Here is a 13,307-nt window from a genome sequence, read left to right as displayed (position 1 = left end):
TCCTTAACGGTTTTCCTGTCTGTGGAAGGGATGAGCTTATGGAGTGACCACTCACTGCCAGAGGGGTCCATTACAGGACACTTTTAGTGGCACTGCTGGATCTTTTAGTGAGACTTTAGGGGAGGGGTCAAGAGCCATGACCTCACTTCCTGTCAGTGCTCCTCACAAGCATTCCATTGTCTGTGAGAATGTGCACAGGCTCAGGGGACTCCACACATCTGGCAGCTGTTATTAGGACCCCCATGCACACCCCATCTACCCCTTACACTGCTTTTTTGTGTATATTGCACAAAACTGCACTGGTTCATTAATTCCAAGCATTCTGCTGGGAACTTCTGCTTTTTGCTCTGTTTCAAATCACAACGTGGTTATTTGCTGTGTATTTCTTGCCTTGAACAATCCAAAAAACCTAAATGTTCAGTATTTCCTTTGAAGATGAATTCTGCACATGCTGCAAAATCTCCCGTAGTCTAAAAACACCCCTACGTGGGGCTGTGGTCACCTGACATACATTTGAACTTGAGAGAACGTGACAGTAAGAAGGTAAAAGATCAGAAATGAGCAGTGACAGAAAATACCAAACCTGCACAAAAAGGACGAAGCACTATTTACATAACTCATCTGTGCAGATCCTTGCTCAAAGAGCAAAAGACCCCCAAGGCAAACACATCAGAGGTGCAGCCAAAGCCTGTATGTATGCTCGTCTTAGGCATCAAATCTAATTCTTAAGCTAAATCTAATTGTTTTCAAATCTTTGCTTTCTGAGGCGGGGACTTTCCATTCCGTATTTACCTTCTTTTTATAATATATAAACTGCAGCAACATTTACTCGAGGGAAAAACAATCCAAATCCCTATGGTTGTAACAAGCCATGGTGTGCTTGTCTCTTTTGTTTTTAGTAATAGTTATGAGTCACTGCCATGTGTTTGTGTGTACTAACCTATCCAGACATGAAAAAAGGCAAAACTGGTTCCACTGCTAATTTGGAACAAAAAAAGTGAAGCTGCAGCGAGAGCACTCCTATGACTTCCTCTTTCTCAGTAAAAAGTATCCCAGACATCAAAAATTGTCTGGGACAAGCCTTAATTTCTTTTTATAAGAGCTTAAATCAGTACTTGACGAGTCCTAAATGTTCCTCAGATTTTGCACAGAAATAAATTCAGACAGCTTGAACCGAATGACGTGTCATTTTTTGCAAGTTTGCTCTTTAGAAGCTATTCTTGCTTTGTTTTTGCTGCAGTGTTTTTCATTTAGACACATTTTTAAAGCAATTTAACCAGCTCATGTTATGAACATCTCCATAGAAAAAAGCTGACCAATGACTTGTGTGTTATGTGACTCTCAGCTTATGGGTCATTTGGACAGACTTCCATTGGCAGCCAAGGTTTGATCTCTTCTACCAACAACAGAGGCGTCTGGAGTCAAAGCAGCTTATCTGCTTCTGCACTCTAAACATTGGGCTTAAATTCAGGCTGGACCACATTTCTCTGTTGCTCCAAGTTTACAAGAAATCCATCCATCTTTTACTAACTTCCAAAAAGGATGCAGCGTTATCTCATCGCTTAAGACCAGAACCTCTTCTATTCTGGCTTGGAGGAACTTGATCTGTGCATTGAAAACTAACATTCAGGACACTTAATCTAAGGAGCTGATAAATAACTTAAAAAATAATAATTTGTCATTTATGTGGCATTATGTCTCACTCTGAGATAACTGTGGGTCCATAAATGTGTGTGTAAAATATCCCTTTGAGATTCAGAAACTCAATCTGGCAGTTTATCAATGTTCCGCCCATCCAGTGACACACATACGTGTAAACTTATCTTATTGTTCCCAAAAAAACATAAAAAGAAGATTGTTCTTCTGGTCCAGTTTTGTGTCTCTGTGTTCTAAATATCAGCAGCAACCATGATTGAATGTCTTGTTCTTTTTATTAGATTGATTCAGGGTAGATGTGTGATGGTAGATAGCAACAAAAAAAACCACACAACTGTGGCAAGAAGGGTGCCTTTCATGACTTTTGTGGATTCCTAACGATTACCATGTTTTCAGAGCCTCGGTGAAGTACCCTTAAGAAAACCACTCAAATCCAAAGCAGTCATCATTAGAGCAATTTTAATTACTTTTTTAATCTACTCCCTGTGTCTTTGCAGTTTAGCAACACCAGAAGTGATGTAACGTCTGTCAGTTTTGTGGTGAAACCGTCATTTAGAAGTTAAAGTTCAGCATTCTTTTATGAGATGCAGAAGCAGCAAAGAAATTGATCATTCAGTAAGGGTGCAGATACGATTGCTGACATTAAATATACATCGACAGTTTGAGTCTGTTTGCTAAGCAAAGACCAGATGGCAGTCATCAACCCCTCCTCTTAAGCTGACAAAGTCACCAACGTCTGGAGTTTTTGGAACTAACTCAGAAACTGAAAATATGAAGAGTTGGCTTGTATGGTCACGTTTCCGTTAATTCTGTGGAAGTAAGGGTAACATCCTAGTAAAACAAATATTAGTTCTGTTCAAGATGGTTTGTTTGTATAAATTGAAGATGATTTTACTATCATGATGCCACATCAGCAATAGCTGAACTACTCCTGCATGTATTTTCTGATGTTGGATGTAAAATAATGAGTCATACTCCTTAAAGTCCTAATTTAATCATCTTTTGATCTATTATAAAAGCGTTCCCAGTGGTCGTTTAATTACGATTATGCCGTTTTTTAGCCAAAATCTAAAAAACAGGTCACAAAACTGTGTCAGGTCACAGTTTTTTAGCAGAGCGGCAGTAGTTCATCAGAAATTCACCTCTGACTGGAATTGTTGGTGGGAATGTAAGCTGGCCTTCATTTCCCATCATGCCTTTGTTTACACTCTCCTCCGCTAGCGTACAGCCCCTCACACCCCTAACCTTACATTACGGGTGCAACAAAAATGACGAGCAATATTAGAGCTATCCAGCGGTGCAGTTCTAAAAAGTCTGCAAGATGTTGCGGAGCAAAGGGCGTTTGGCCTGGCGAATGTAGCAACTGTGTCACTGCTACAAGCTTCTTCAAACAGCATTTTTTTTCATCTGCTCCTGATTCACAATGATCTGAATAAAGAAATACACAGAAATACATTTTAAATCTTAATCTATGTCCTCCCTCATAAGAACAATGCTGCGAGAACCCGTCAAAAACACTAAATACAGGATTTTCATTGGGGAGGGTCGTCAAAGTATGACAGAGAACATGTGCACAGCTGTTTTAGAGCAGTTACTCACCAAAAGATTATATGTGTGCTGTTGATTTTTCAACCCTGCAGGAAGCCGTTTGCAGACTCAAGAAAATTAAGGCGTTTTTCTGCTTTTGAGGTACGTAGAAGACTTTTTGCAGAGGCAATAAGAAGAAAGCTTTCTTCTTCTGAAAACTACAGAAACCTTTCTGCAGAAAAAAAAAATCAATAAAAAAAGAATGGGTACATCAAGAGGCAGCGACGAAGCACAGCAAACAAGTCAAAAAGGAAATAGACACAAGATGGATTTCTACACTGGCAGAGGAAGGAAGGAAGTGAAGTGAAGCTCTAAACATAGGGTTTACATGGGTTTTGCATTTAGACGTTTGAATGCAGAGCATCTTAAACATTAAAGTTTGACTTATTTTGTGCCCTTGGCTGAGAGGATTTGTTCACAAAAGGGTGCAAGATTTTTCTTCCCTAAACAAAGCTGGAACTTGATAGCTGGAGTCAATGTTAGAGGCCATCAGATAAAAGGGATCAGTGTCGAACCATTACCCTAATCCCAACATGACCTCTACAGACAAAGTTAAAAGTGAACAATCGCAAAACCAAGTTGCTAAAGTTGTAAAATGTACACTTATCATAAAAAAGTACAAAGAATGGAAGTAGACATGGCAGGACATCAGCAGGGGTCGGGGTCTAACGGTGACCTGATAGAGCCTGAAGCCCTTCTGTCGTTAAACCTGACGAGCCACGATGAACACTGAGCAGATCTGGACAGACAAACAGGCTGGGGGGGCAAACATTTTATGAGAAGTTTCAAAAATGTTTTGGTAGCAATTAAATCAACAAACTATTATGTGAAATAAAGTTTTGGCCTGAGAAAAATACTTTTCTCCAGTGTTTAGATGTATCTCCTAATTAATGAGGAGATTGTCCAACTAATGGATCCACAATGGAGGGGGATTGATGTAAACCTAAATAAACATCAAAAGAAGAAAGCCACATAAATTCTGTGGCTTTAAATCACTTGGGAGCTTGAGAGGTGTGCTCTCATCTTTATTGGCTGCACAGTGTTGCCTCCCTCATGGTCAAGCGCCACACGTCACCCCAGAATTGGGGCTTTGATCACACTGCACACATTCTTCCCATCATCCTCTCACCTCCCTCCCCAGTGTTTATTATTGACTGCAGCTGAAGCACCCCCAGTTCCTCAGACCTCACTCCTTACAGGTCAAGCTGACAAATTCCCAATCCTTTAAGCTCTGTTTTGCTCAAAGACTCACTCTGATCATCTTTTCATCTATTGTAAAAGTGTTTCCAATGTTTTTTTTTTTTACATTATGATCATGCTTTTTTCAATCCGATATAAAATACATGTTATATTTTCTAGGACATGATTTCTGCAGTGCTAGTAGTTAATTAGAAATTCATCTCTGAGTTGTAGGCGAGACTGTTGGCTTTGCACAAACCTGCCCCCACTTCCTGTGTGTTTACACAGTCTCCCGTTGGCTTACAGCCCCTTAAATCCCAAACTAACATTACTGGTGCAACAAAAACGGTGATCAATATTGGAGATAACCAGCCATACAGTTTTAAACCAGATGCCGGCTCGCAAGAGGTAAACAAAGACACACATGGATCTATTTGTCTACAGGTGGATGCATAAAGATGGAGCAGAGCAGAGAGTGTGTGGCCTGCCGACTGTATTTTGTAGAAGTCAAACTAATAGTTTTGCATCTGTCTTTCTGAATTTTACTTACAATATTAAGTTGTACATTCCTTTTTGATGCTTTATTCTGCAAAAACTTTGTAGTTTTCTTTGATTTTCAGATCTGTGAGATGACATCATGATGACATGAACACCTTTTCTTCGGTGACTTTGTAAAAAAACAAAAAAAACAAAAATGGGAAGTGGATTTAAATGAACTACTCACCGAACTGCAAATATGATACTACAAAAAGCTTCCAACAAAGCAGCAAAACAATGTTATTTCCTCTACAAAACAAAAGGGCTTAAAATAGTTTAACACGCACGGTTGCTAGCATGGGAAGTTCTCATTTTCCTACGTTTTTAACCTTTATTTTGACCTTTATTTTGACCTTTACTAAAAAGTCTTTTAGGCCATTTGAAATGCTTGTCATAACCAAGGCACCTCATAAAGTCAAGGTTTAATTTTGATAAAATTGATTTTTTTAAATGGAAATGGCACATTTAGTGTCTTTCAGTTTACCTGGGTGAGTGTCAGTTTATTGCAGTGTCTTGTGTTGGGTAACTGGGGATGAAGAAAGTGAAAAAGGAAAAACACAACTTTGCCAACAGAGAGTAATGAAACAGCTTTCCTCTAAGTGTGTGACGACTTTGACTATGTCGCAGAATCTGCAATGGAAAGCTTAGTTACTGATTCAGCAGGGATGTTAATCAAATTATCCACATTAGGAAGCTACTGCTGCAGAGGCACAATTGAAACCAAAGTGAAGGAAAATTAATTGTTGCACAAACTTGCCCAAGAACCTATCCCATATGCAGCATAATGTGTCATCACTAACTAATAAGTGGGAGCAAAGCCGACTATCACTTTTTCCCTGCGGATGAGCCATGATGACTGAGGAATGACATCTTCTGCTCCACTTCCAAAGAAAGAAAAAAAAACATTTGAAGTGCTATCAGTGGATCCATTTACCTGGCATGAACACATCTGGAATTGAAGTTTCCACAGACTGAGTAACTCATGCTGCTGCTTGCCTGACTGTGTGGTTAATTGAGTCTTGCCCTAAAGTTCTCAAAATCAACACAGTGGGCAGCAAACTGCTGCTTAATTACCTGACGCAAAGGCAAATCAGATGACAGTAATCCTGTTGCAAAAACACATTAATCATCATATACTCCAGCTGTTGCTGGGAACACTGAGGAGCACAATGTCAGTGAGAATTCGAATCGTAAAAAGTAGAATTTGGAAACAATAGTGCTACCGCAGTGAATGCTCCATAAAGCTGAAGAAAGTCTCTGCTGGATAACAAAAACTAGATTCTGGCTTTGATTAGCAGTTCACATGAGCTATGCTTGCTGCAATCCCTTTAACCTAAAACAGACCAAAAAACATTTTATTTTATTTTCAATATGTCAACTAATCCAGATCCAAAACATTTCTTTGATATAGGATGTAAAAATACACTAATTGGGGGGAAAAAACCTAATTCTTTTGACTAACTATCTGTGTCTGCAAGCACATAGTTAATCCAGCAGTAATTATTTTAGGATGGTATCCTGTTTTGAATGACGATTATCAAATATTTTGCAGAATTTGTTAAAATCACAATGAAACATTAAGTAGGAGGACTTCTTAAGCTACTGCTTATTTAACCTGAACTGTTGCTGTTAAACGAAATAATTCAGTTTAAGCTTTCCTTGTAGTCAAGATTTACTTTTTATTTTGTCATCACACAAAATGTTCATTAGTATCCAATCCTGAATCCCTCTGAGGTACATTTATTTTACAACCTCAACAAAATACTGCTCTCACTGGGGGCTGTGGATCACTCAGACCCCCACCCAAAAAACAACCACAGTTTCCAGGAAAAGTTTTTGCAAACTTTTGGCTTCCATAAATCAAAGTTTCCCTCCCCAACCACCCCCAACAGTGCACAGAAGAGGCAACATCATTCCCTTTCCTTTCCACGACCCCCGAGTCTCCACCCACCCCTTTCACAATGCTTTAATGCAGCCAAATTTAGAAGATGAGAACTTCCTCACCACCACCGCAAGCTCTAAAGATCTCTGTTCCACTTTGAGCCCCTGACTGTGTGCTCGATCTTTACGGCCTCATCTGTGACACTGCGGTGGCGTCAAAGTCAAGCTTCCTCAATCAGCCTTCCTGCCTTACTTACCTGCTGGTTATTCTGCATGTGCCTGTGTTGTTGTTTGGATTTTATTGCCTGCAATTCACAGCAGCGGTGCCAGTCAAAGCTGACTAACTCTACTTTATAATGGGGATTTTATAGTGCAAACAACTGCAAGACAAGGTGGCCTAAAAATAGGAAAAGAGCCCTGTAGGTAGAAAGCAAATCACTAGAAAGCAGCAAGTCATTTTTAATTAACAAAATTTTTTATAAGGAATCAAAATCTAGAAGCAAGCAGTTCCATACAAGCATTCAAAAAGGTAAAAAGAAATGAGAAAAAAAAGTAAACTGTCAGATAGAATTACTCAGAATTGAATGCTATGAAGCCCAATGTAAGTGTTTGTTAGCTAGTTATGAGGAAATGGTTTGTATTTTTTGAGTTTTTAAGTACATCATGGCAAAAACTTGTGAAATATGTGGAAAGCAATCATTTTAGAACAAAACGTGAACAAAATAAGAGTAGAATCTTAGTACAAGTTGGCCCATTTTATCGAATCATCAAAAAATCTAGGACAAGCATTTATTCTTAGAACATTATTCGAACATTTTGAATGCCAGTTGAACTCGCATTAATTGAACTTTAAAATAACATCTTTAAAATTGAACCAAAAATGACAGAGCAGTTTGAGGTTTTTGAGTCTTAAATCAAGTTAATCTATTGTCAAGAGTTTAGAGCAAAAGGATAACAATAATACGCATTACAATAATAATTTCCTAATTTTTAGATCCTAGCCCCTAGTGAGCAAAAATCCCAGAACCACACAGGGGACTTAGTAAATGACCTGCAGAGAGCTGGGACCAAAGTAGCAAAAGCAACCATCAGTAACACACTACGCCGCCAGGCACTCAGATCCTGCAGTGCCAGACGTGTCCCCCTGCTAAAGCCATTACGTATACAGGTCCGTCTAAAGTTTGCTCGAGAGCATTTGGATGATCCAGAAGAGGAATGGGAGAATGTCCTATGGTCAGATGAAACCAAAATAGAACTTTTTGGTAAGAACTCTGCCTGTCGTGTTTGGAGGAGAAAGAATGCTATGTTTCATCCAAAGAACACCATACCTACTGTAAAGCATGGGGGTGGAAACATCATGCTTTGGGGCTATTTTCAGCAAAGGGACCAGGACAACTGATCTGTGTAAAGGTAAGAATGAATGCCGCCATGTATTGTCAGATTTTGAGTGAAAACTTTTTCCATCAGCAAGAGCATTGACAATGAAACATGGCTGGATCATTTAGCATGACAACGATCCAAAACACACTGCCCGGTTAAGAAGGAGTGGCTTCCTAAGAAGTGTTTCAAGGTACTGAAGTAGCCTAGCCAGTCTCCCGATCTCAACCTCATAGAAAATCTTTGGCGGGAGTTGAAAGTCTGTGTTGCCCAGCAACAGTCCCAAAACATCACTGCTCTAGAGGAGATCTGTATGGAGGAATGGGACAAAATACCAGCAACAGTTTGTGAAAACCTTGTGAAGACTTAAAGAAAATGGTTGACTGCTGTCATTGCCAACAAAGGGTATATAACAAAGTAAAGTTTTCCTCATTTTGTCTCTCATAGTTGAGGTATACTTATAATGAAAATTAGAGGCCTCTCTCATCCTTTAAAGTGGGAGAACTTCCACAAAAGGTGGCTGACTAAATACTTTTTTGCCCCACTGTATGCCACTGCTAAAGACTTCTTTGAAATGCCTTTTTAGTTTGCTTCTAATTCCCAAATATTTGAATAAAAAATACTCAGAATTGCAATTTTAACTTCATTTTCTTTTCATGCAACCTCCATCGTGAGAAAAATGCCATAAGAACATGTTGAAACACCAAAACACAACTTCATTGGAGTGGGTCTTTAAATCTTTACAAGTATCAACTAGCTGGCGGAGTGGAAAGCAAAGAAACATTCAAACTTTAAGCTTGTGTTGTTGAGATACCGTAGGTCTGCAAAGTTTCTGCTGAAAATATAGCCTGATATGAAAATGTCTGTTGCACAATTATTGTATTATTGATGGAAAGGTTTCTTTTATTGATTGAACTGTATTTGTGCCTAAAGGAGTTTGTGACTGATCATGGGGCCAAACCCGTGAAGCTGCAGGCATGTCTCTGCACGCCCATTCGATCCAGGTGAGCTGATTAATTTGCATGGTTCAGCTGCGCCTGTTAAAAACATCAACCATATGTTCGAGTTATGAAGACTATGGCCAAAGGCTGTGTCAAGAACTTTTGGCACAACTCTCAAGACTGCAACGTATACATAGAGCATCCGTGAGCAGTTTGGAGGCCTCGTTTAGACTTTGCTCCAAAAGGGTGAGAAGCAATGAGGGAACACAGAAACAGGGCCGGGACACAAGAGCAACAGGCTGAGCAGCTGATGTTCTCTCCGAGGCGTTCCAGTTGGGAGGAGCAACATCAGTCTGCCTCGGCACCTCCTTTGGGACCCCTTTGCCTGTACAAACAAACCGACCCCAGGCCTCTGGTGTAATGGGAACCAGACCTGCTTGAAGACCAGATCTCCTCTTTCGCCTTTCCCTCCTCTTTCTCCTCCGTCCATTCCTCCATTGACTCACACTCCAGCTGAAGGACGCACTTCAATTATCCCAAACAGACCTGAAAATATTCTGCTTTCTTTCTCTGGGTTTTCCCACACAGCCACAGTACACGAAGTTCCATGTTTCTACATCAGCGCTGACCTTCTTGACCCTCAGGCTGCAAAACTCCAGTGACCTGCACTTATCTGCACACACTCACATGCTTTCTCTATCACTCCTCCTCTTTCCTTCAATGCATACATCACACATTCACACAAAGCTCTCTGTTCACCCACCCCATTAATGGCCACATTTTTCATTCGCCGCTCAGATGCACAGACTTCTTTGTCCTTTTGACAAACTGCTGTTTCCCAAATGGGAGGCAGGTACAGTTCGGTAAATAATTAAATGTGTCCGCCTGTGTGAGAAAATCTAGACTCTCGTCATTGTAGTTATTTGCTGGGTGTTGAATGAGTGCAGCACATCTCTAGCTACAAAGTCTGAATGTTCTCATTGTTGGAGTTCAGAGTTTATCAGTGAATGTCCTCCCAGTCTCGCTGCTGTCTTTATCTGAATGTTCTGTTTCACCAAAGTATGAATATTGGCACAGAGTCAGCCGGAGAGCAGAAAAGGCTCTTAAAACACAAGAAGCCTCCGCATTGACGGCACAAATGAAGCAGAGAGGCCTGATTGTGATATGACCTGGTGACAGCAGGCCCCACAGCCATGTGGTGCAGTTTAAAATGCTTGCCTTTATCACTGCATTCTTCTTCCTGAATGATAAGTCTAGGATAAAGATATCCATGTTAATGTTTCTTTCTACTGGAACTTCTCGCTTCTCTGTGCAGCTTTGGTGTTTGCACAGAAAAAAGACAAACTTCATGGCTGCTTGAGCGCATTATTTGTCAAAATCAGTAACCGGGTCACTGACGCTAAGTGCCTGGAAGGATGGTAGATTCATCGACCAGAATGGACTGAAAGCTGGAAAGAATTCACAAACACTGAAGATGACTGTTCAGATCTGGCTCCCGCCCACACATCTGGGTACAAACCCACCAATGTTCCCTTTGGCAAAAATCTTTGAGAAATCGAGCTTAGCTGATCCCCAGTTCACAGTCATTTCACAGCCCTGATACACAGAAACACACACCCTCCACTCCCTAAATTAGATTGTTGCCCAGTCTTGTGAGCCTGTCATGGGTTCTCTGAATTTCTAATTTTCCATGAAGCTGCGACAAGATTTCTTGCAGATTACATTTTTTGTTTTTTTTTGCCATGTGTATGACAAAACAAGTCTAAGGAAGTGCTTTTTTGTGCAGTGTCAGCACAAAGCTGCCATAAGACCTGTTGCAACGCATTCACTGCCAGCTCCTAAGAGTTGTACAGACATGAAACACACATTCACAAGTGTGTGGAGGAGTCTGTTTGTCAGAGTACATTTGTGAGCTGGTGTAATTGTGTGACACCACTGCAGGACAGATTCAGTCAATGTTTTATTGATCTTTTGAAAACATATTCATCTATGCTTTCATTTGATGGACACAATAGATCTGTGGAAAAATAACAAAAATAATCTGCATTTTTGTGAGTTTACAAACTTGAGTCATGAGTAAGTGTTGTGCAACTGTCTGTTTTACAACTCCATCCTTTAAACTTGCAACCTAACCACAGATGTGTTGCATGTTTACGGTGACAAACCTGGGTGGGTGTGTCCAGAAAGGCGTTGACTTTGTCTTGGTATATATCTCAGCTTATGGCACTTGTTTTGAAAATAGCAACGCAAGCAGAAAGAGATTGACACATGGTCAAGGTCACCTACCCACTTGAGGGGAAAGAACACAGATCAGTTTGTCCTTTATCTTTCAAATCAATGATTATTCCCCCAGGCAGGCCAACATATGCAGGAACAAAGCTGTCTTTGTTTGTTTGACAGCCACATTTTTGACCTTTAATGCTTTTCCACAGGCTTTCGTCATGTGGTCAAGATCTCTTTCCTCCTCTGTCCTTTCTTTTCTAATCTGGTCTCTTCCTCTATATTGTTCCACATCACTGCCATTTGGAGCAGGGGAAGCAGGGACACCTGGATTCAGTTATTCTTTAGCTAAAATAAAAAGTCTACGTGATGACAATGATTATGCGGCAATGGTCCGAGAGTGAGAAACAACTGAGTGTGGTGACTCCACACCCCCGTGGTCCCACTGCTCTCCCTTGTCCTGAATCAACCACGCAGAGATGTGTGGAATCACTCTCACAGGAGGAACTTGAACCCTTAGACTTCCTGCCTGCTGATGAGGTCAGTGGTCTCAGCGGGAGCGTCTGTGAAAAAGCCAGCTCAATAACAGCCAATGAAGGAGGGAGAGAGGGAGACCGGGAAAGGAAGAAAAGCAGGTAGATGACAGGTTGATGTGGGGGAGGAGAAGGGATGAGCCCCAGGCTCTTCTGCTGTGAGCCTGAAGCCGTTGGTGGTACATAACATTTGCACTCATTGTGTACTTAAAGGAAGAAATTGGGTCAAAAAATTTAAAATAGAGATAATAATAAAAATAAGTATAGGAATGTGAGCATAATCACATAAGTTAGGCACACATCTTTCTAAACTTTAAAATAATCACTGTTTTACATTTCTACCAGTAGACGCCATTGCACAAGCCTAAACATTGATTGTTTGTGGGTGTTTGGTCCACATCTGTGGATTCAGACTAAAATCTGGGTTTAATTTGTCAGAAAACTTTGCAGCACCCTGAGGCTGGTCATATTAAAGTCAAGAAAAATAAGGCTTTTAACAAACCACAAGATTGTTTTTTTTTTTTGTTTGTTTCAGCAGATTCTGTCTCAACAAAGTATTTTTCACACAAAAGGGTCGTAGAGACAACAGCTAAATTGTGGGATCACATGCTGCACCCCTGACAGCTTGCCTGCGCCCTGTTGTCTTCCAGTCAATGTTGGTGCACTCTCAATCAGAGAGAGTTTCTTCTTTGTTGCCAGATGAGGTCATGTTGCTCTGAGGGGGCCTTGAACTTAACAAGGGGGGGCACCTGGTGCACCGAACCAGCCACCCCAAATAGGTAGGGTTAGAGGAAGGAAGGGAGGGAGCGGGGTGGTGATCTTACATACAAAGCCATCTTGTTTTAGACTGTGCTCAGATGGAGCTGCTCTTTTGCCAAAAGTTCAGAGCGCTACATCCTGCCGCCCCAGTGAAAGAGCCAGTCTTCAAACAGATGCTGAACAAAGAACCACAGAGGACCGTTCAAGAGTGTGCTTCCAGCACACGAGCTAAGATAACACTGCATATCCTTCTCTTGCTTCTAGCTCCTTGATTCTAGCAGTGCTACCTTCATTTAGGTGTTAGGATTAATAAACAAACCCAGATTTTTTTTTTTTGTCAAACTCACACAGCTTGGTCAGAAGGGACACACAGGCACTCCCTCTCCCCCATCATCACTCCCCTGCTCTTCACCCGCCGGCAACAACAAAATAATGATTTCCAGATGTTAGGATACAGCTCACTCCGCCAAACCATGGAAGCCAGTGCCCCTCTCCTGGTGTTAATGGTGCCCAAGAGGCCTTTGAAGGGGGATGGAGGGCGGGGGGTCTCAAGGACCTTTTAAGCTCCACTGAATTAGCTGGGGATTCTTTCCCGTTCACAGAGCAATCACTGGTGTATTTTTATTGATCAGCAGGG

This window comes from Oryzias latipes, chromosome 8 (genome assembly GCF_002234675.1).
Source record: "Oryzias latipes chromosome 8, ASM223467v1".
NCBI classification, from domain to species: Eukaryota; Metazoa; Chordata; class Actinopteri; order Beloniformes; family Adrianichthyidae; genus Oryzias; species Oryzias latipes.
Note: the sequence above shows the minus strand (reverse complement) of the source record.